Below are 24,982 nucleotides of genomic sequence, written 5' to 3' on the forward strand. Positions count from 1 at the left end.
TAATTAAGCTTCCTTTTAAAACATAACAAAGAACATTTTTAGAGAGAGCTTCCAAATCTTGAGAACACTTTGCTTCCTCCTGGAAGTCATGTAGGATGCAAACCAATCTTTCCATTTGTGATTATGTTCAGAAGCTATCTGGGACTGGTTTATTTATTTTGTTTTAAGGGAGGAGTGTGGAACGGCTGCATTTATCTTCCTAAAAAGCAGACATGGTTAAAAAACCATATACAAAAGTGGTACTTCCTTATCTGTTTGAGCACTTAAAAGCTATTTCTAAAAATAAGCGGGAAATGATAACAAACAAGATTGTACAGCTGGAATCAACTCTGCCTTTTAAGGGAAGAATAACAACCAGTAAGAAAACAGTCACAAAGGTAAAACTAATTTACAGCCAGGGACTTACCAGCAACATAAATTCGATCAACTAAGCTGTGCCTTTCCATATATGACATGCTTGCTCATATCTGCAATCAAAACGTGGCATTTATCTCCTGGGATAATTACTCTCGAAATGTCCGATCCAGGTGGGAGAGGTCTACACAACATTATTTTCAATGACCAAAATAGGAAGATGGAGATAATACAGAGGAGATTGAAGAAAAACAGGCCAGTGAAAAAGTCTAGGTTTAGGAGAAAAGAAAAACAGACCTAGAATTCTGGGTTTTGCTCAATACGTTATCCAAGCACCAAAAAGTCCAGTAAACTCCTAGAATCTAGGAATCTAGCCAGCAGAATCCTCAGGTTAATCCAGGAAATGTTTTGGGTCAGAGTGAAGCCTTTGGTTAATACTCTGCAAAAGTGTTTAAGCAGTTGGATCTCTTTCTTTCAATGAATTACAGTCAGAAGCTCTATGTGTCAAACAGTTACAGCAAACCGCTCTGCTTGGAGCAGGCAGGGCGGCCGCTAGCGGTCTCCCCTTTGGTGGTATTGGAGACTGTTGCGGGGGTGGGGTGGGGGGGCACTGGGATTAAGGGAGGCGTAGTTTAAATTATTTTTGTGCTAGGAAAGTGCTTTCTGACCTGGGCAGTTCTAAGCTCTAGGTATTGAAGATGGCCATTCGGTCCGTCTTCCTGAACTCCATGTTTTCTGTGACATCAGAGCAGAGAGAAACTAGCCCCCAGATTTGCAGCTGAACGTTTGCATTGTGATGTCAAGCCTATTCTTTAGTCCTTTTGAACTGCAGCTTCTTCATCTATAAAATGGCAAAAACTTATTATTCTCACTTAATGAGGAGTACTTAAGATGGTATATGTAACAGATAACGATGCAAAATTGTATCCAAGTCCTGTGATCCTGGAAAACACTGAAGGTTAGGAAATCCCACCTCCCCCTCTTTTTGTGTTCTGGGAATCACCTTCCTATTGGGAACCACCTTTCCCCACATGACTTAGATAAGATTCAATATAAGATTTATATTTACCTATAATAAGACCAGACACAGACTCTTCAAATTCCCAGTTTTCGCTCCATAAATGATTCTCTATACTGCTTTGTCTTCACTGATCAATCAGATTTGGTTAATGTTTGTTAACCAAACTTTGGTTGTCTTCTTCCCTGAGGTCCCTGAACATCGGCCCACATTCAGCCTGAGCCAACACATAACATTTCTTTAACAACTGCTCCTAACAAGAGGTCCACTTCTGGCTACAACATTCCCTAATTTATAGTCTGATCAGGCCACCTCCACCTGTTCCTCTGATTCCTCACACTTCCCCACACCTAGTTCTTCACAGCGTTGTGGACTCCTTCCTAGAAAAGAAAAGCCTCTTTCTGCCCAGCTTTGCCACGCTTGCAGATCTCATGTCTAAGCATCCTCCCTGTCGCAACGGCCCTCCTCGCCCCAGTTCTACCCTTCTCTCTCAATAACCTCGCAATTCAGTCTCTCCAGGATTTGCTTTTTATTTGCCACAGATAAAGTTGCTAAGGAATTAGGGAGGAAAATGGCCAGGTGATACAGTTTTTCATTAGCTACTGAAGACTAGAAAAGAATATACACACACACACACACACACATATACACACACACTTACCCATCACACCCATATACACACCCACATACATATACATATACATGTATATATATGTAAGTTACCACTTGGATAGTGAGGGCCAAAGGAGGGGAAGTTTCAGGAATATTTATGATATCCAGATATCCAGTTGGCCTGGTATGTCACAACTGACATGACTCATCAGTTGTCAACAACAGTTAAAAGTGATTTCAAAGCACAAGTCCTCTGAAAAACATAAAGCATTACATAAATATCACCTGAAGCCATGCAGGTCCGAAAGTGTTTTCCTGGTACAAGGAATATTAAACTATGTTTCTTGTGTCTGCAATGGCCCTCGACTCCCAACCACCAACGACACAGGCTCCAGCACAGCCGGGAGAGGAGACTGGTGCCAATATCCTCGCCTGCTCCACCCAGAGCCATTCTGTTTGAACTATTTGATATACAGAGCTTCTGAGTAAACCTGCACTCAAAGAAAAGGATCCAACTGCTCAAAAAAGTTTCAAAGCATTAACGCAAGGCTTCAATTGTTTACATCAACTGGCTAAGTGGCATTAATTTTAATTTACCTACAAATGATCAGATATGCTATTGGAAAGTGAGTTAACTCACTGGTCATGATTTAGGTCAAATATCGGTTCAAAGATATTGGGATTAGTCCATGTATTAATGTTAATACAGATTATTCCTTAAAATGATATGGTTCAAGGCAAGATTTTTTTTAAAAAAAGATCTGATAAGAAATTGTAGACCTGACATTACTCTTTGGTATTCCTGTAGAACTCACATTCATGAAAGTCCCGAGCTAGCTCACCCTGATTTCTCACCATCATGTATCTTGCAGGTATCAGCGTGCATTTACTTGCTGTCAGTTCATAGGTTTCCAGCTCCTGCTATTTGCAGAGTAGATTCTTCCATTTACACACCAATTCCGTCTGTCTCCTAGACATTAGGGACACAGGGGTGGTGGGGCATCCATGACACCGCCTTCAGGGAGCTCCCAGTCTAGAGGAGAGCAGAGCTTAGCCTTCATGGCGCAGTAGACGCACTTGGAGGGCTTGTTAAAACCTGAGTTTCTGGGACCCACTGTCAGAGTTTTTGGTTCAGTGGGTCTGGGGTTGGGACCAAAATCCACATTTCTAACAAGTTTTCAGGTGATGCTGATGCTGCTGGTCTGAGAGCTACTCTTTTGGGACCAAGAGTCTAGTGCTTATCAGGGGTGTGGCTCCTGTGACCTTGATGACAGTGCCTTTGTTAGAATGGGACAGAGACTTCCCACTCTTTGCAATGAGATTCCAATAAGCTGTTGAGCTTTGTGCACACTTATAAAGACTAATTGCGGAGAGCCTGGGCATTCTCTAGATCACCTCTGCTAACAACAACAAAAAGCTCACAAATGAAAATCAATCGAAGTGCTCTATGTTTTGAGAAAAAGAAAGACATTAAAATTCAACTTGAAGAGTTAGAGTTGTTTTGTGTTAAAATCATGTGCTCGTCAAAGTGCTAAGCTACTATGATAATGACTTATACAAATACAGTTTAACAAAAACAAGCATTTCCTCACGTATAGTGCAGAAAGGCAGTGTTTGTATCATCAATTTCAGAAGCCAAGAAATATATTCTGATTATTGGTAGAATAATAAATTAGATCTTTATAAGGATAATTTATGTCTCTGAGTTACAAAAAATTTAAGACATACTCCTTTCTTATTCCCACTTTTTATTTTGGTGGCAGGGAAAGGGAGACTGAGGGAGAAGTCTGAGATAAGGCAGAAAGGTTGTTCTTTTATCAAAAATGTTACCATAATATCTCTGAAGCCAATGCAGAATGTAACAGGTTTCAATGATTCTGATCCTGAACTTCGACAAATGTGTTAAAATAGAAGCAAAACTCAAAAAGTAATAGAATCCACATATTCTTTGAGCAACATGAAAGCATGCTTTTCCAGAGCTAATAAGCAAGAACTTTAATTAAAGGATCAAGAAGACCATCTACTGTGTTTGCTCTAATAAAAATGTCTTTGTGACCTTCAATTCTTTGAGGAGTAATGGATGGTCTGATAGATCAGTAAATAAATAAAAATTTAAAAAGAAAGCCTGCTACTATGTATTCATATGCAAAGCTTTTTCACTGCTTTATTGACTCTAAAGAAAAGTGACATAGGTTGAAAATAGTGATGTTTCCACTGAAGATGAGAGACCCATCAGGAGGTTGGGAGATTTGTTCTCTGAAATAACTTATCCAAAGGGTAATCCCCCAAATAAAGGAGTTCGAACAGTGATTGCCAGTTCCAGCTCCAGATCACGATTACCCAGGAAATGCTTAAGCCATCTAATCATTAGTCTAGACCCCACCCCAGACTAATGAAATCATACTCTCTGGGTATAGAACCATCTGAACTCTCTACAGGCTTTCCTGTTGTTTCGAAAGTGCCACTGAAGTTGAGAAACAGCAATTGAGAGGGAAGACCTGACATGTAAAGTATCCTTTTCAGGTTATTCTACCATATCCTGGGTCAAGTCAGCTTCCATACGTCATTTTCAGCATTGTCAAAGAGATTATTAACTTGTTTGAAATATTGTTTGAGTTCCATAAGCACACTTTTCAGAGTTTGAAACAATCAGAAAACTAAAAGGATGCCACTGGATCAGTGTCACTTGCAGTGATCACTACTTCCAAACCAGAGGACGTCCAGGGACATTTCAGCCCTATCACCTCACCCATATCCAACTGAAGCACCAGGGAAGATGGAAACGATGTTGAACAAAAGTGAATGAAAGCATAAACCAGAGCTGCTCAAGATGAAGTGTAATGTTCAAACTACTCTGCTGTAGCTTTCAACTGGGAATAAAATGGCTGTAAGCAAGGGTACACATTGATTGCTTTCCAAGACAGCCCCAAAGCAGCAAAAGGCCATTGAAATGTGATTTGACAGAGGACAAGACACTCCAGACACCAGTTCAGAATCCAAGAAAATAATGCAAAATCGGAAAGAAAGAGTTTATTCCTAATTCCACCTGCCCCCAAGCAGAAATATCCTAAACTAGTAAAAACATCATTCAGGCATGTTTGCTTAAATATACACAGCCATGTATAGAGTCAAATATGTATTCCCACACCCACTGGATAAGCAATGTTATGGATCTGACGCATATTTAAGCTTTTTCAATGTATCCAAGCATTAATATGTTGTACTATGTATTTTTCCTTACATTACAAACCTTTAAAAATTTATTTACTTTTTAATTAAACTATAATTTACAATGTTGTGTTAGTTTCTGATGTATAGCAAAGTGATTCAGTTATACATATATATTTTATTTTTCATATCTTTTTCATTTAGGTTATTACAAGATATTTAATATAGTTCCCTGTGCTATACAGTAGGACCTTATTGTTTATCTATTTCATATATAGTAGTTTGAAACTTCTAATCCAAACTTCTAATTTATCTCTACCACCCTTTCCATTTTAGCACCCTTAAATTTGATTTCTATGTCTGTGATTCTGTTTCTGTTTTGGAAATAAGTTCATTTGTATCATTCTTTACATTACACATATCACTGATATCATATGACATTTGTCTTTCTCTGACTTATTTCACTTAGTATGATAATGTCTAGGTCCAACAATGTTACTGCAAATGGCATTATTTCATTCTTTTTTATGGCTGAGTAGTATTTCATCATATACATATACCACAACTTCTTTATCCACTCATCTATTGATGGACATTTAGACTGCTTCCATGTCTTGGCTATTGTAAATAGGTGCTGCTAGGAACACTGGGGTGCATGCATCTTTTCAAATTGGAGTTTTGTCTGGATATGTGCCCAGGAGTGGGATTGTTGGATCATATGGTAAGTCAATTTTTAGTTTTTAAGGAACCTCCATACTGTTTTCCACAGTGGCTGCACCAAATTACATTTCCACCAATGGTGTTGGAGAGTTCTCTTTTCTCCACACCCTCTCTAGCATTTATCATTTGTTGACTTTTTAATGATGGCCATTCTGACTGGTGTAAGGTGATACCTTGTTGTAGTTTTGATTTGCATTTCTGTAATAATTAGCAATGTTGAGCATCTTTTTATGTGCCTGTTGGCCATCAGTATGTCTTTTTTGGAGGAAATGTCTGTTTAGATCTTCTGCCCATTTTTTGATGGGGTTTTTTGTCGTTGTCATTGAGTTGTATGAGTTGCTTGTATATTTTGGAAATGAAGGTCTTGTCAGTTACATCATTGGCAAATATTTTCTCCCATTCTGTAGGCTGTCTTTTTGTTTTGTTTTTGGTTTCCTTTGCTGTGCAAAAGCTTAAAGTTTGATTAGTTTTCATTGGTTTATTTTTGCTTTTATTTCTATTGCCTGGGTAAACCGCCTAGGAGAACATTGCTACGATTTATGTCACAGAATGTTTTGCCCATGTTCTCTTCTAGGAGTTTTATGGTGTCCTGTCTCATATTTAAGTCTTTAAGCCATTTTGAGTTTATTTTTGTGTATAGTGTGAGGGAGTGTTCTAATTTCATTGATTTACATGAGGCTGTCCTGCCTTCCCAACACCACTTGCCAACGAGACAGTCTTCATATATTAATTATATACACATGGGGTCATACATAATTATATTATATGGGGTCACACAATACAAATTAATACACAGGCTGTTAATTTACTCAGCCTGGTCACAGCCATCTTTTCATTTCTATAGCCATAGCTCTACCTTACCCTTTCCAAAGCTATATTATATTTAATTGAATAAATGGATTATTTTAGTTACTCATTTCTCATTAATGGACATTTAATGAGTTTTTAATACTTCATACTTAAATCACATGCACTTGTCTTATTTTCTTTGTATAAATTCCTGGCTGCAGAATCACTGCAATAAAGCGAATGCACATATCAAGTTTCCCTAGCATGGTGCTAGTATGGTATAGTGTGTTGAAGGCTAACACTAGAGACAGATCTAGGTTCAAGTTCTGTACCTGATGCTTACTAAGTGAGCAACTGACTTCGCAATTGGAGTCTTAATTTCTTCTTTTGTGAAATAGAGGTAATAATATTGCCCACATCATGGTTATGAGGCCTGAAGGAAAACATGTAATGTGTTGAGCAAAGCAAATACTTAGCAGGAGCTCTATGCATGTTATCTTTTAAAGTTTTATTTACCTTTTGCCAGATGGTTCTCAAGAAGAATTGCACAAATTTAGACAATGTTGCAAGTTTCAGGCATGGAGAGACTATTAAACTTTCAACTTATCTGAAGGGTAAGTGCTAACACCACGAGGTTGTTTTCATTTGAGTTTTTTAGTGAAGATGTGAAAGAATTTCAACCTAAAATGAAACCAGAAGATATGGAATGGAGAATCTTACGCATACACCATCAGAAGAATGGAACTTAAGACCTGAGACACCGATTTCCATTAAATGCCTGATTTACAAAAGACCCAAGACTTCTCCTGACCAATAAGATCTGCTAAGAATTTCTCCCCGTCCCCACGCCAGTGAACTTACTGCTTGGATTCTGGCTGGATGTCCTCCTCTTTGCACTCCTTGCCCAGAAACATAGTCCATCCCAAACCCTCAAGGGACTCCCTGCAGCTTGCTAGAGCATATGTTTCCCCGGACTGCAATCGCTCTGCTAGTCCTGGATAAACCCAATTTCTAGTCATTTGAGCATGCCCCAGGTTACCTCTTTCTTTAGGTTCACAAAGCTGATCAGTTCTTCTTTTCTACTGCATATTTGTTTTTTAAGCTACCCATAATTAGTAATCAAGTTTTCCTCCTGTCTCGCCTCTATTTCAGTGACTGGCACACTACAGTGTATAGTTCAAATTTTGCCTGCAGCCTGTTCTTGTCAGTGATGTTTTATTGCAAAACAGTCACATCCACTCATTTACGTATTGTCCACAACTGCTTTCATGTGCCAATGGCTGAGTCAAGTAGTCTCCCAAGAGACATTTTGGCCCATAGAGACTAAAGCACTATTGAACCCTTTAAAGAAAAAACTAGCTGACCTTGGTCTATGGTGATTCTTCCTGTCAATGACTGCCTCCCTTTGTGGACTGTACATTTCACTGTAAGCACAGGGACAACACTTCAATCATCAAGTGCCCTTTACCTAGTCCAGTCCCTGGCATGGAGCTGTATTGAGTGAACATTTCCAATATCATCCCTGTTTGATTAAGGACCATAAAATTCAGGAAACTTAAGTGACTGAAAAACATCTGAAGGTTTAATTCTGAAAGAAGGCTTCCTCTCTTCTTTTTATTGGCCGAATTCTGCTTATCCTTCAAGGCCAAAGGCAAATGACATATTATTTATGAGTGTATTCTCTAAATCTATATCCTTCTCGAATGAATAAGCCAATGGCTTCCTCCTCTGTATACAATCACAAGACTCTGGAAAAACCAATAGTACAATAGTACAGAATTATCACCTCACATTATAATTAAGAGTAATTAAGAGTTAAGAGTGTTCGAGCCTGTCCTCCTTCATAGGATGTGATCTTTTTTTTTAGATCAGAGACTCTATTTTGTGTTTCTTTTTATGCCCACAGCATCCAGCAAATAGTGGCCTTGCATTAAATATTCATTAAGTGAATGAATGAAGAATATACTCATTGTTCATCTTAGCCTGGGTCATTTAACTTTCCTCTGCATTAATTTAACCACCAAACATAATATTTCCCCATCAGCTCTCAAGGTTAGGATCTCCATCAGTCCACCTTGGAGTCAGGTGCTTAATTGACCAGACTGCTTGTGGATGACATGGAATCATTCCCTTCTCACAGCAGGTAACATTCTGTTCTAAACCACACTGAACATTTCCCTGACTGGATATAGAATTCCTTTTTAACAAGGTCTCTGCTGCTAAAGAGAAAAGCAATGAACCCAATAATTCTACCAGCCTCTGACTCTTGGCATTGCTTAGGAGAGGAAAGGAAGGATGTGGTTAAGAAACTCTATCACTGTATTTCCTCAGGTCATGCACTTAACAAATATTTAGTGAGAACCTGATCTGAAAGAAGCTATTTGCTAAATCCTGGAATATACACCCCCCTCAAAAAAATTTTTTTTTCCTTCAAGAGTGAAGGAGCCCATCTTGTAAAGTTGTGTTTTTTTGGCTCAACTAATGGATTTGAAAGATTTGAAAGTATGCTCTCTCCAGGGAAACTCAAAACAAACCAACAAAAAATAGCCAGGCATTATATGCCAATCTAGGACATGGCTAGCCCAAGGCCACATAGCAAATTGGTCTCTCTGGGGAAAATTTTCTTATCCATGTAATAAAAATCCCACAAGACAATTCCACTGACTCTAAAAATTCCATTAAGTTTATGGCTGACAACAGATTCCTCAAACTGAAGATTGTGTGGTCCCATCCAAATCCTTACTTTATTCTGTTTTACGGATCATGAGTGATTTCAATTTTTAAAACAATCACCTAGTAATTGTTGTAATGGAGGTAAATTTGTGGTTGTAGAAATTAGTGTGTTACTGTCTTTCTAGTGTTTCTCATCTTCTAATTACAATGTCTTTTTAAAGAAAATTTTACCAAGATATGCCCTCTTCTCTGGCAATTCCCTAGATGATGTCTTCATTTGTAGAATGGCAATGATGAATTCCAGAGCATTCAGTTTCCTCACTAAGAAAAATACCCTCAGTATCATCACAAATGCATGGAGCTACATAAAAAACAAAGGCCACTTAGCTGCATTGTTCATCAGGGTCAGTGACTGGCTGGTAAAATTGAGAGAACAGTGTCATGCCCAGTATATCACCCTACTCCATGTCTGATGGCTCCTCTTCCTTGGTCTGGGAGAGAATTAGAGACGTAAAGCCTTAAGATGCCAGAGACATGATGTTTACAGTAAATCTTTCAGTGCTTAAACCTACAAACACACTCACTTTGGACTATTACAACTTCAGACACAACAACCACTTGGATACTCAAAAAGCATTAATTAGACATGTCAGCCAAGAAGATATACAGATGGCCAATAAGCACATGAAAGACCCTCGAGATCATTTTTCATTAAAGAAATGCAAACTGAATCAAATACACAACTTAACTTTGAGGCATGGAGGATTAGGTATGAAGTTTGCCCTTGATAGTCAGTGATGTTTGTGACACCTCGCTCTGGAAAACTGTGTGCAAAGTTGAAGATAGAAATCACCTTGATGGTCTTTTATTCTCTTATAAAGTATACACCATTAGCCAGTCACCCAAGAAACAACAAGAAAATTCAATTCTGGACAGCTCTCTGCCCTACAACAGGTACAACTCATCAAGTTGTTGCTTGAATTCTAGTTCTGTCACATACAATATGTGACCTTGGCTGAGACTCTCCTCATCTATAAAATGGGGATAACAACATTTACCTCGTAGGGTGGTTATAAGATTAAATTAGGTGTTCTCTACAAAATACTCAGTCCAGTGCCTGATACATAATGATACTTATGCCAACTGTTATTCTTATTATCCATGCAGTCATAGCATCACAGCAGGAGCTGGATCTGTGTCCCTCCCTGACATGGCTAGTTCAGGTCCTGGGACTGTATCAAAGGAATACATGAGCAAAACACCTGAGGTGGTGAAGAAATCTTCCAGTAATTGGTGTTGTTTCAGTGTAGCCCTGGGAAAGGTAAAATTGATTCCAGTTCAAGAAATCTAGCTGCCTTCCTGGGGGCATATGATGGGTAGAGAAGGGGGAAAGGTGCAGTTTGGCTGGGTTGGCCTTATTCTGGCATGGAGATTTCCTGGAGCTAAAGCTAAAGCTGTACAACTTTGGGTGTTTGATCGATGAAGCGGTCTAAGAAGTGAAGGAAACAATCAGGAAAGAGAAGTTAAGAGTAACTCAGAAAGCACCCTGCACATAGAGATCCTTCTTAACTTAGCCTAGATGAGGTCAACTGAACTATTGTTTTTAAACCAAAATCATATAATTTTCTGTGTTTCTGCATCCTTTTTTCAACAGAGGAGTTGTTAATTTGCTGTCTTTCTTTCATAGAAAAGCTACATTTAAATCATCCTTGAAAAATACATTTGTCACTATGGGTCTTAAAAGTCAGGCTTTGTAAATTTCACAACAGACAATACATGCCTTTAGTGTGTCATTCACTCAGATGCCATCAAGCCTTTGCTTATGTCCTTCTCTCTGACTAAAGTGCCCTTCCCCTCCTTTGGGCACCAAAATCAGACTTGTACTTCAAGCTCCCCCTCGCAAAATGCCATTTTCCGTTGACACATCCAGGAAAAATTCATGACCATTTCATCCCACTCTATTTAGCTGAAAAAATTGCTGGCATAATTTCAACATTTGTCTTCAAGTCTGAAGGCCTGCTTCAACTTTAGCTCTAAGTTGCAAGGCTATAGTAGGTTCTTGAAAGTCTTTATTTCTTAGAATATGATGTTACTCTATGTTTTGAACATCAATTACTTTTCAAATATTAGTTTTTTTCCCTCAAATGCAGTCTACATCTCTCCTGTTGTTTCTTCAGAATGTCCTTCGATTAACTTTTTTACACTAGAAGTATGATTTAAAGTAAAATAATTTTATTACTTTTACTCTTATTAGTAAAGCAAAATATTATTTAAAGAGAAACAGAGAAACAATGCAGATAGGGAACAAATAAAAATGTCTCCTGGTCCAACCACCAAGGCACAAGCACTGTTCATATTTTGGTGGAAATCCTTCCAGAACCCCTTCTCCTCCCAACACAGACACACATACACAAAGCAAATACAACTTAGTCCATTTTTACTGCCATCAGTAAGCTTCTTACTCACACCTCCTAATAAAATATTTCTTTGCAGCTTAGGTCTCTGAGATATGTCTGTTGATTTAACAAGTTTCTGCTACCTATTACCTCCACAGGAGACCTTCCTGTTAAGAAAGAGTTGAGCTAGTTTCTCCTCAGCTTAGTTCATCACTAACAAAATTGTCAGCTAAATTCTAACTGCAGAATCCTTATTACAGCTGATTATATAAAAGGCAGATAAAGCACGGCAGGTGTTTTGGATTTTAGGTGGAATATGCAGCATTGAAGGCATTAGAGCAATGGCTTCTTGCTTAATAATCAGAGTCCCAGTGAAATGGACAGGACAGGGCATCCACATGAGGAAGGAAATGGACAATTTAGGGAGTACACAGCCCCCAAATTTGCATGGTGTGGTACAGGCTTGTACTCATGGAATTCCACGTCAAACTCACAAGGGAGCGCTGGGGGAAGTTAATCAATTTGCAAAGGTCTCCTACACATGAAGTGATGGAATTGCAAATTCGAACCCAGGTCCCTCTGGTCTGCATTCCATATCCCGTAAACAACCATTTCACAGTTGCCACAAGAACATCATACTTAGGGCTCTGGGCTCTGACCAAGATCTCTCATACACAGATCTCCCTTACACAGATAGAGAACTGTAATCTAAACATTAAATAAGTCCTAATCATGCTAACAGCTAAAAATTTAAACAAAAATTTAGAAAGAAAAGGTAAACTGTGGCTGACATACATTTTTAATAATGGCTAACATATTAAGGTGAGGGGACAATGCTTCACGTGAATTACCTCTTTCAGTTCTCATAGATTCCCACGAAGTAGGCAGCACTACGTGGGGGACAGTGCCCGTTTGCCCAGGTATAGTCACTCTATCCATCCTTCCTCGTTCTTATCAGTGAACTTGTGTGGACTGTGAGCTCCTTTGTCCTCTGGCTGTGAACTAGGTTCAAACAATATGGAAAGGTGGCAGGATGTCAGAAGGAGGAGAGAGAAGGTCAAGGTTTTTGTGTTCCTGGCTCCCTTTCTACGAAGATCACAGGTGGCTGAGTCCTTTGGCAGGTCTAGCTAGGAGGAGCTTTCCATATAGTTCTCTGATTTCAGACTGAGATGATCACTACATTCACTCACTATCCAGGTCCACAGGTAGTAAAAGCCTGTCGGGATCACTCGTCCTTGTGGGTTCCCTGTACAACGCCCACCCCAACGTGAATACACACCGCTGATCGTGCAGGCTGCGTTGTTTCACAAATAAGGGACTCATATTCAGAGAGATACGGTGACTTCCCCAAAGTCACAGAGGTAGCAAATGTTAGAACTCAGATTCAAACCCAGCCTAACATCAAATCACAGCCCACAGCAGTCTGCTTTCTTATGCTGACTCTTTTTCCAGCCTACAAAATCCAAATTTCGATCCCTGTTTTCTCTGAAGTCCTTGATAGCCTGATGGCCCACAGAGCAATGAAAGAAATTCAACTCCCAGAGCAGTGGGCGGCATTAGTCATATCTTCAGCCACCACAGGAGAAAGTACAATTTTATGAACCCAGGTCTAGTTAGCATAGAAAAATGCTATAAAAGCTATCTACAAAATGTACACAGGGTAATTCACCTCTAAAATCCACCCATTTGCACCACTAAATATTTTCAAATATGAAAGAGGATAGTTCAAGGAATTTCCATAATCTAACATTCCAATAACGAACTAAGGAATGCCTGGAGTGTCATTATGGTTCATAAAGAGAAAATATTGTACAAAATATAGAAGGGAGTGACCAAAGTCAAAGGATGGCTGTATAGAATAGGTAGACTTTGAAAGGTCATTTATCTGAAAGGTGTTGGTCTCCTTTCTGGGAAAGGGTGGGGGGACTGCAATGTCATCCACTCCACACTACCAGGCAACCAGGAAAATGAGGTGACTGAGTGAGGTTCGCCTTATTTTCTGCTATTCAGGGTTCATGCCTATCCACAGTGAGGAAGGTTTTCAGAGGCCTCTCTCGCCTGCCTCTTCACCTTAATCTTCCACTACCAATCCCATTTTACATTCTGGGTGAATCAAGCTACTTGTAGATTCCCAAATCCATAATTCTTAGTAACTCACAAGTTTCTCATGCTGTTCCAACTGCCCGGATTTCCTGCTCCTCCATGCTGCCTTGTAAACTCCACTACCCTTCAAAACCCTGATGAAAACTGTCATCTCCATAAGAGCACTATTAAATTACATCAAATTTAGAGCTGCCATAGCACACTGAATATTCCTCATTTGCTAGATATTGAGGGCATACGTCACTCAACTGAGCTGGATATTCTTTGAGTAATTTTTTTTTATCTTTGTATCCTTAGAATATAGTACATGGCTTGCATTGTTGATTCAATAAATGTGTACTGAATAAATTTATGAGTGAATGATTGATCAAAAGCTTATAGCAGAGACCAGGAAGATTTCATCACTTAATTGAAGAAAAAACTCTGAGTAACCTCAGATTTGAAGTACAATGTGGAATCTATGCAGGCTTTGGAATAAATAAGAAATACATTTCTAGGAAGCAAATACAGGATTGTCTTAGGCTAGGAAGTGCACTGTGCTTAAATACTCCCCATGATCATCAAATCAATTTACTAAAAATGGTAGTTTGTGGCATAATAGTTCTTCTCTCTCACTAACATCATGCCTACCACAGTGATGGGCTCTTCATCCTGTACTCTTAGGGTTTCCTTCTTTGCCCACTGGAGTTGGGTGAATGGTGGCCCCAAAGACAGCAGGTTCTAATCCTTGGAACTTGTAAATGTTACCTTATTTGGAAAGAGTCTTTGCACGTTGATTAATTTAAGGATCTTGAAGTGAGGTCATCTTGGATTGCTGCTTGGTCCCTAAGTACCATCACAAGTGTCCTTTTAGAAGAGGAGGAGGATATTTGACATACAGGTGAAGGAAAGCTAAGATTAGACAGTCCAGACAGCTGATTCTGATGTGGTGACTCCGTGTTGCAAATAAACTAACATTGTCTTCTTCCTGAGCTTGGATTCTAGGGCAGTGCAAACCCTAGGGACTTTCCACTCCTGCCAACCACAGCTTGAGGGAATTCTTTGCTTGATTCCTACCAATACCTTCACAGGATGTACCTTCAAGTATACTTCACAGGCAGTTGTAGCCCCGGAAGTTCTATTCACCCTGAACCTAGGAGTAGCAGATTTCCTGGAAAGGAAGCCAGGAGATTCCACCTGAAGTTCCTTTATCAAGAACCTATTTTACACATGTTATATGTTTATTGGGATGGCGTTTATCTTGACACTTCATTGCCTACTAAGCATATTGTTTTTTAACTTAGTTCACTTGTGGTGGCATTAAAGGAGGAGGATGAAGAATGATGGGGTTGCCTGACTCAAATATTGGGGTTGCTTATGTTGCCCTGCCTCCCTCCATGGCAATCCTAAAAAGCAGTTCCTTGCTCTCCATCCTCAAATGATGGGTTCTTATCAGCTTAGAGCTTTTGGAGCAGTGTACCACGGGACATAGCCATTCCTCATGCAGCTAAAGCAGACCTCTGCAGAAACGCTCTCTCCCCTTTCCCTATTCTTGCTATTCTTATATTAGGAATTGCTTATGGATATTATATATAGAATATAACTAATATCTCTCTCTCTTTGTCTCTCTCTTTCTTCCTACGTTGTGAAAACCACTTAAGCTTTTTATGGCTTTGCAAATTAAAGTCTGATCTTTCTCACCCGATAAATTATTCCTCCTTGCATGCATTTATTTCAGGCAAGAGCCACCATAAATCTGGAATTAAACAAATAAAGCCATCTTCCACGTGATGACTCAAAGACTGAGAAAAGCAAGGTTCTGAGTCAGAGGAAGGATTTTAGCATTTTGTGGACAGATTTTTCTGTTTTGTTATTCAGCCTTGTGTAGGATTTAATGATCTGAATCAACTCTTTGTAAAACCCACGGATCCATCTACGCAAAGCAAAAATAAACAGACTTGTTAGAAGAGATCACAGAATAGAAGGAACAGAGCACATGCATGTCTGCCCCAGCATCGCTGCAATCGTATGACGGAAGGTCTGCCATTTTTAAGGTGAGGGAGGACATGATAACCCAACATGACCCCTGAAACTGACTGCAAATGGCAGTACTATCACCTTAATTGCAATGTGTCACTCATTTCCTTGCCAGTATACTTGGATCTGGGATAAATATTTTGCTCATTAGAAATAAACAAAAATGACTCGGTCTCTTTAATATTTCACCATGAGCTGGTAGAGCTGTCACCACTGTCAACATTTTGATGATCTTTTTCCACAAATAGGTTAAAAATATTCACACCTGGCATTCGTGAGTTGCTCACTATTCTACATATTTATACAACCACTTGCAAAAATCACCTTGTGAACACTTACTGTGGGCCAGGCACTGTTTTAGGCACTGGGAGGACATCAGCACACAGAGCAAATATCTTCCATTTGTGTAGCTTTTATTACAATAAACACACACAAAAATAAGTGAATTACCTAATGTGTTGCAAGGTGATAGAGTTTTTTTTTTAAAAAGCAAAAGTATGGCAAGGAAAATGGAGAGAGCTCAGGGCAGATGTTGCTGTGTTAAAGAGGGTAATCAGAATGAGCTTTATTGACAGGCTGAGATTGGAGCCAAGGCTTGGAAGAGGCGAGGTAATTAGCTAGGCAGATATCTGAGGTGTGTGCTCCCAGTCAGGAGAAGAGCAAAAACAAAGACCTTTTAATGGAAGGATGGCCAACCTGCTCACAGATCAGTTAGAGCGATTGAACTGGAGGAAGAGAGGGGGACTGCAGAATAAAAGGATAGTAGAGAAACAAAGGAGACAGACCATGAAGGCTGCATGGATACAGCAAAGGAAAGCCATACCAAACACAAATACTTGCACACCAGGACCGCACCTAACCGTGCAATGTCTTCCTAAGCAGGATTTGCTCTTCTTAAAGCCACTACTGGCAGAAGTAACCAAAAAAAAAAAAATTATGTTTGGGCTCTTATAATCTTGTAACAAGAGTTTACATATCTTGCAAAGCACAGGACAGGCAAAATCATCATCTCAACAGAAGGAAAACCAAGCACACGGCTTCATTCATTTCCTAACTGGGCTTTGACATGATGTTTTCAATATGCATGCTTTGTTTTATATCCAGAAAATGAGACTTAAAACGTTAAAAGAGAATTGACCCAAGTGGGTAGACTGAGCCCAGGCAAGTAAGCTCAATTCTAAAATCTCTTCAAATAAAAAAAGAGGGTTTTGTTGTTGTTATTGTTGTTGTTGTAAGTTTGTTTTTGTCTTAAGAGGATTGGAATGACAACACCATGCCTTTTGTGGGTGGTTGCTGTGTGCCAGGTGCTGTTTACATGAGTTAACACATTTATCCCATAACAAGTCTCTGAGAAGGATATTATTACTTTCCCCCCATTTTACAGGTAAGGAAGCTGAGGCACTGAAAAAACAATTGGTAACTTGCTCACGGTGATGCAGCTGAACTAGGGTTCTCTCCCTGGCAGGCCGATTCCAAAACTCACACTTTTAGCTCTCAGGCTACGCTTCATCATTTAGAAACCAGGACGGTTCCTTAGGAATTTTGAGGTCTTTCCGAAATGTATACAAAGAAAGGGCAGCTGACATCTTTGCCCCTGGATAAAGCAGCGGGTGTGGGAGGAGAAGGAAAAATGAATAAAAAGGGAGCTCCACGTGCAGAACCAATGCTCTCCTTCCTTCTCCCCTCCCTCATTCAGGCCATCACGCACTGTCAAAGGCAAATCAGGTCATCGCGGCATCAGAGAGCAGTTGCTTTCCAGTCTAAAGATGAGGAGGTAATGTGGAATGCCCAGACCTTTGAAAAACAACACCAGGAAAATGATCAAATTCAATGCACAGGAGAAATAAGATCTGCAAGACCACAGACCTCAGAGAGCAAACCGACAATTGGGAAAGAGCTAAAGTTATGCTCTCAGATCCTGAAGAAACTGATCATATCCACAGAAGAGCAGGCTTTCATACAACTGGGCTGGATGGCATAACAGACAAGGCTGATAAGCAAATTAGGTAGTTGAAAAAGAGAACAAAGCTATTGTTTCAGGGTGATAAAGGTCAGAGAAAAATCTAGAGAGAAGAGAAGTTTGACTCTGAAGTCTCTTTTCACTGCCTCCCTTACCCTCTCCATTCCCTTCCTCTACCTGGATGGAACCACTTTTCATGGACTTTCCTAGTCCTTTTCCTTTCCATGCATGTCTCTGTGAGTGTGCACACTTTTGTTTTATATAAATAGAATCATCCTGTGTCTCTATTTTCTCAAATTTTCTCTTTTCATTAAGGTATGACCAGAACTTTCAAATTTCACTCTCTGTACTTCTGTGGTAAGACGTTTATAATCGAATTCATCAAAATATGAACTAAAATACAAAATACAGCAAAGATTTTTGTATACATTTTCCCAATATAGATTTTTATCCATTTATTCAACATTTTTAGCATTTGAATTAAAATGCTAAAAATTTGAACTACAAATTTCTGTTCTCCCTGTGAGTTGCTGATCCGATGAACTGCAGCCACACATCCTAATGAGGATTCACTCATTTTTCTCCAGTTGGTGTTAAAAGGCTTGAAAAGATGTGAATGGGATGCCGGTCTTTATTCAACAGTTTAACTGAACTTACTGAGTGTGGCGCGGGTGGCTGGCTCTATGGTAAGAATAAAAAATAATAAACATACATGGTATTTTTCCCTCTCAGAATTCACTGTCTTGCTGGGAATACGGACATTCAATGCCTATCCTGAAATTTTTTAAGAGCTATAATAGAAGCTTGTATAAATTGTTACGGGAACACGGAGAAGGAAGTTCTAGCAGAGAAGAGAGATATTAAGGGTATGAACGAAAGGAAAGGGCACAGTAATAAAAAAAAAAAAAACAAAGTTCAGTTTCCTTTTTGAAGAAGAATCAATACAATATGGTGGCCAAACTAATGGACTGGAGAGAGAAGGCAGAAAGCTGAGATGAAGGTGACTCAGGTGTTATCCTTACCAAACACCTACTTGCTACTTCCATGAATTAAGATGCAGGGAATAAAAGCATCCTCGAACGGGCTTGCAAGGAGTGGGAAGAAATGATGACTTTAGTTTTAAACATATGTATGGGCTATAGGTCACCTAAATGAAGCAGCAGTCCTGTGGAGCAAAACCATACCACATGTTTCATAATGTTGTATTAAACTTAATGCTGAAACGTTAACATAAGAAAGACTGTGAGAAATCATACAGCGGAGAAATTAGCTGAACTGATGTAATCAGGGACTGCCTCCTGCTCCTTTTTGTTTGTTTTCCGAGGCATTGTTACAACTTGCAGAACAGGGTACTAGCAGAACTTTGAAAAATGTTATACTGCTCATCCTCACCCATATGTTACCTAAGATTCTCTGAATGGCATACTGTTAAATCCAGATGCATAATAAGATCCTTATCTACTCTTGAATGTACAGTAATATTAAATACTTCTGCCTACACAACATTTCTACAGGCAGCTCACTGAAACCAACAGGTGTAAGATACCTTTTAGTTAAAATCACGGCCATGAACATTGAGGTACCCTATGAAAAATGCTGACGGTGGGAGTTTAACTTTTTTGAAATGCTCTGTCACAACCTGCTTTTGCATTGCATTGCTAGCTGTGTTGAGTGGAATACGGTACATCTTATGCGCATGTAAGAGAAAATAACCAGTGTCTTTCCGCTTTGCAGAGGGAATTGCTAATTTAGAGTAATAACGTTGGCCTACTTTTTCAACCCAATAGGGCTGCCTGAGTGTCAGAGACCTAATTAACATCAAACCCCACCTTTCACCCTGTTAAGTGTGGGAGGACACCAGGCTAGGATCAGTCCTTTGTCCCCACACCCACTTCTACTGACTGCTGACCCTCGTGTCACCGTCAGCCAGAGCTTTGATCAGACACTGCATGTACCTGACGCCTCCTGTGTGGTTTGTGTGGGATCTGCCCACTCCCTGTCCCCAGCATGGGGCAGCCCATCAGCTCACAGCTCCCCCTTTAGTTAGGAAAACGTTCCTGCAGGGAAGGGGGACACCCAGTGTAGAATGCCTATGCCTCTAGCTACCATGTAAGGGACTTGAATCTGAGGTCAGAGGGACAGGGTGACAAGGACCACAGGGCAGATCAAGAACCAAACACACAGCTGGTGGGCCAGCCTGGGACCGAAAGTCTCAGCAGGAAGGCACTCAGGATAACTGGGCTTGAGGCGAGGGTCTTCTCCCGGGGCTGACTTGTGTTCTTCCCGGAACTGAGACTCTGAGTGCCACCGCCACAGATGTCCCTCGTTAGGGGGTCAGCCGGATGCCAGGACAAGGGGCAGGAAAAGGGGTGTGAAGTCCCAACACTCCTGTTTCCACACCAGAGCCCTGACCTGCTGGTGAGGAATCTGCTCGGTCGTTCAAGTCTCAGCGTAGGAGGCTTCATGGGTCTCACCAGTGGTGGTCTCACCAAGGGGACACTGAAGCCCCACTCCTGGTGCCACTGAACAGAAAGCCAAGGCAATATCCTCAGCTTCACTTCACCCACTTTGTTCACTATGCCTCTTGTGAGGTAGGAGACATACGATCGTTAGACTAAGGAGGAATAAAATATGTGGTCCTTTCCCTTCCAACGCGGGGGCCCAGGGAGAAGGCGCCCGCTGCCTCCCCTCCGCGCTGCAGGTCCTCGCCGTCCAGCACCGTCTGTAGCTGGACAGCACGTCTGTCCAACACGGGCTTCAGCTGGTACTGCCTTTTTCACTTTCAGACTAAGATCTGTTAGGAGACACACCACCAAGATGTCCTTCTTGTCTTTACGACCAAGAAAGATGTAATTTTATTGTTCCCTATGCCTTAGTATCTTCTCTTACTTTTGACTTACTTCTCAATTAGTCCAGACCTTAGGCACAAAAGAGGGATATTATTTACTGAACTCTGATAGGGTTCAGGGCAGGTTGCCCCAAATATGCCACTTTGGCATATTGATTAATTTAAAAAAATTTACTTAAGAAGCCTTTGGTACCAGAAGGCCACTCTGACCCTCCTCTGTCCCTTTGAAAAGAAAAAAATCAATCTCCGATGTGAAAAGGTGCTCTCTCTGCACCAGGAAGAGAGAGGGAAGTCAGGTCTGAGAAGGCTGTATAGACAAACCTTCTTTACTAATTGACTCCTCCAAGCCCAAACTTCTTTGTCTTGTCAATTCCTCAGAAATCTATGGTTTATTTATCTACAAGGTAGAAGAACTGCCGGCTTTGGTCACTCTTTGAGTCTCATACTTCTAGGAGCTTCTGTGTATCTGAAATAATTTTTTTTCTTTTGTCAATCTGCCTTACGTCAATTTAATTATTAGGCCAGCCACAAAACCAGGAAGGGATGAAGGAAAAGTTTCCACCCGCTCCAACCCCCTCAACCATTCCCATAATTTTAGTACTGATTCAGGGATGCTGCTCCGTGGAGGAGCTCACGGTCTTGTCTCAGAGAACTCCGGTGGTTGTGTAGATATGGAAAGTGACATTTCCTCTGTGCCAAGTAATGCCCCCAGCTTGTTACACACAATATCGTATTTTATTCTCATAACCTACAGATGAGGGTAAAAATTATTAATATTGCCACTTCAGAAGAACCTGAGGCTCAGAGAGTTTCAGTAACTTGTACCATGCCACACAGCTTCTAAATTCCTCGCTCCAGGGCCCAGGCTCCTCCCCACGGGTCACTCGGAATTTCCGTGGAAACCAAATGCTCTTCCTTCTCTTCCTGCCATATTTAGTCCAGCTCAGTTTGGCTCAAACTTGTAGGAGAATGGGTGTCTGGTGGTTTGGTATAGCTTAATGGCTAACGATGAAGTTCCCAAAGTCTCTCTTGCTGTGTTCTAGCTTTGTCACCTTGGACAACTGATGATAAAATGGACTTTAATGGCTCATTTATTTATCCCCAAATCAGCAAAATAACAGCCTTTACCTCATGGAGCGAAATGAGATGTAAAGTGTTTAGCACATAACCTGGAACACAGAAGGCATGCAGTGAATCTATTTGGTTCTCAAAGCCTGATGGTGAAGTCACACACATTTAACTGTATTTCCCTCAGTCCCTAGAGTAGATTCTATCACTGTTCCTGAGTGTGAGCAAGTGTGTGGTGAACAGATTTAGTTTATGAACCATGCAAATATTGCTACTTACATTCCCTGGCTGCAGACTCACCTGTAATCATGCCTTCAAACTTCATGCTTTAGTGTCCAACACAATGCACATGGGATTGTTTTTGGTGGGTGAGTATGCTTCCATAAAATAATTAGATTTTTATTTTCAATAAATTCACTTACTCAAAGGTGCCCATAATGTGTGCCTTCTGCTAGAAACTAGAAACACTCTCTTTTCTGAGCCCTACCCTTCCTTCTCTTGGCTGATTCCCCTACTCAGGCTTCACATCCCAGATTGAAAAATCCTTCAAGGAGGCTATCCCTGACCACTGAGCTCTCAGTTCCCTTGCTATATCCTCACCCAGCATATTTCCCTTTTGTCTTTGTGCCTTTGTAATAATTTGTGAGTCAAACAGGACTGGGGTCGTGTCTGTCTTATCCGGTACTGTTTTCCTAGAACCTGCCACAGTTCTGGGAGGCAATAAATGTCTGTTAAGTTGAGTTGATTGAATATGGTCCACGCTATGTTAGAGAAATGAAGGCAAACAAGCATGTGCATGGCGCTTCCCTCATGCTAGGTGTCTAACAGACACGGCTGCAATTCATCCCTAACAATGCTACATGAAGCCCAGTATTACCCATACCCCAACCCCAAGGGAAACTGAAGCATAGCATGGTTAAGTGTCATGCCCCAAGTTTATCAGTTGCTTGTTGTAACAAAACCCTGGATTCAGAGGCTGGTATATTTTACTACAATGCCATGGCTTTTATCACTATGTAATAGATGCAAGAAATCCAGTGAGGTACATTTTGCTTCAGTAGATAGATAGATAGATAGATAGATAGATAGATAGATAGATAGATAGATAGATGATACACATTTTTTTTTCCTCTGGAAGAAAATATGTAACTAAAACACATCCATAGCAAGGTCACTTTATGTCTCCCAACACTTTACTAGGTCTTTCAAATAGCCAAGTGCACAAAGTCATTGACATGCTGGGGTCAAGAGCAAAACCCTTTCCCAGCACTGCAACCCAACACAGAAGGTTGACTTTTCTGCTGATTCCTCTGAGCAGGTAGTAGCTGCTCACGGTGCTTTCCCTTTTGGACAGTGGCTGCGCTGATGCATCTGAACATCTCACTCCTTTCCAGAGAGAAACACAGGCTGCCTCCAGCTCCAGCAGAGCTGCACATCTCATTATCAAATAATGTAGCAGGAAATGGAAAACATTTACTCTACCGCTTAATTCATACCACTCCTCCCCGGGGTGTGTTGACTCCATACTTTGGCCAGTCTGGCCCAAAAAATCAATCTGCGGGGAAAGGCATCATCACTTAATCAACTCCACAACTGGAAACACTTTTCTGACAATCACATCTAATTAACAGTAATAATAAAACTAATGTGGTGGTACTGATGCTTTGCCCAAAATACAGAATAGTGTCACCAAATTAAACTAAGCAGAAGCTCCCCTCTACCTGCCCATCTTTCATCTCAATGACCCCCAATAAAAAAATCGTGAGCCACATACTCCTCAGTGGTGAAGCACGCCTGCAATGAATTTGCATAATGAATAGCAAAATTGAAATAAACACTAATTATGTACTGAATGGGATCTGGAGAGGTGACTCAAGTAATTTGACTGGCTAATCAACAGGAGATTATTTCTCAACTATGACTGTACACACTAGAAACGCATTATCTATTAAAAATGCAAATCAGGTGGTTCAGTGGCTAAGACAGTGGCCCCAATGGACAGACATCAGCCCATTATGATTCTGTGATTTCTTGGCAGACTATGGAAAACATGCTTATATCACTAGCATCTATTTATTACCTATATGCCAGGTACTGCTGTAAGGTCTCCACATAGTTTTACTAATTTACTCTACACAATTCTATCTTTAAAAAAAAAAAACAGATGTTAAAAGCACAGAGAGTTTAAGTAACTTGGCTAACAGCTTACATCTGATAAACAGTGAAGTCCAGAATCAACCCAGATGCCTGGTTCCCAAATCTAGGCTCTCCACCATTAAGTGAAGCTGTTTTTCTCCATCTTTTAGTGCTTATGGCTGAATGTATGCAGTGGATATGCTCAGTTTGTTGCAAGAGGAAAGCTGCCATCTAAGAATTATTTCCAGTCTCCAACATCAAGTTCATCATAACTTTGACTTTGGGGACCATCATCAATCAAACGACTAATGTAGGATGAAGGAGGATACGCCCTCGCCATTGGCTGCCATTTGACCCAGAAATACATGAATCCAAATCTAAAGTGCTTAGAAGACTGAGGGAATGTTCAATTACACATCTCAGTTGTGTAGTTTCAGAATTGAAATGTCTAAGAAAATCACAAAGATTTATTTTCAATAGGTTACTGTTCCGTGGGGTAGTTCATAGAGAAACCATTGGCAGAAATGCCCTCTAGCAGGTGTCTAAACGGGGAAATCTCAGTTTAGACCAAAAAGCCAATGGCTATCATACAAGTTAAATCATTTCTTTCATCACTACAAATCCCAGACCACTGCTGGAGCAGAAAAGAGACAGAGTACCTGCTCCACACAACAACGCTCTATGTCAGTGCTTCACATACGTGATCATACCCCACGAGGACTTCTTGAAATAGTTACGTTATGTCTGTTTTACAAACAAGAAAATGAACTCTGAGATATTAGCTAACTTGCTCAGAGTTACACAGAATGTACGAATCAAAGCTAAAACTCAAACCTAGATTGTCTTGGAGTTCTTAAACCTCCCTCAAAAGTTTTCCAAGCCCTGCGTATAAATATTCTTATAAGAATCTCCAGATGAAAAGAGAATATACAATTTTTCAATGTATCCCTTATGCTATTTTCCCTTAATTCTTTAAGGTCTTTCCAGAGTTGAGGGCAAGCAATTAAAAAGAAAATTCTCAAGTTAAAACACAGCCTAGATAACTGTTAAGTGAGTCTACCTTTTCTTCAAAGAGTTTTATCCCAGGACTAGTTAATTTAGTTCATCCACATGTAACTGCA

At 40.3% G+C, this 24,982-nt stretch overlaps 1 protein-coding gene across 8 annotated transcripts in view; it reads right to left on the bottom strand.

Annotated features, from left to right (window-relative positions):
- Positions 1 to 24,982, bottom strand: part of LRRC4C (leucine rich repeat containing 4C) — a 1,285,379-nt gene that overhangs the window by 812,561 nt on the left and 447,836 nt on the right. The gene's annotated exons all lie outside the window — the stretch shown is intronic.

Source organism: Vicugna pacos, chromosome 10 (genome assembly GCF_048564905.1).
Source record: "Vicugna pacos chromosome 10, VicPac4, whole genome shotgun sequence".
NCBI classification, from domain to species: Eukaryota; Metazoa; Chordata; class Mammalia; order Artiodactyla; family Camelidae; genus Vicugna; species Vicugna pacos.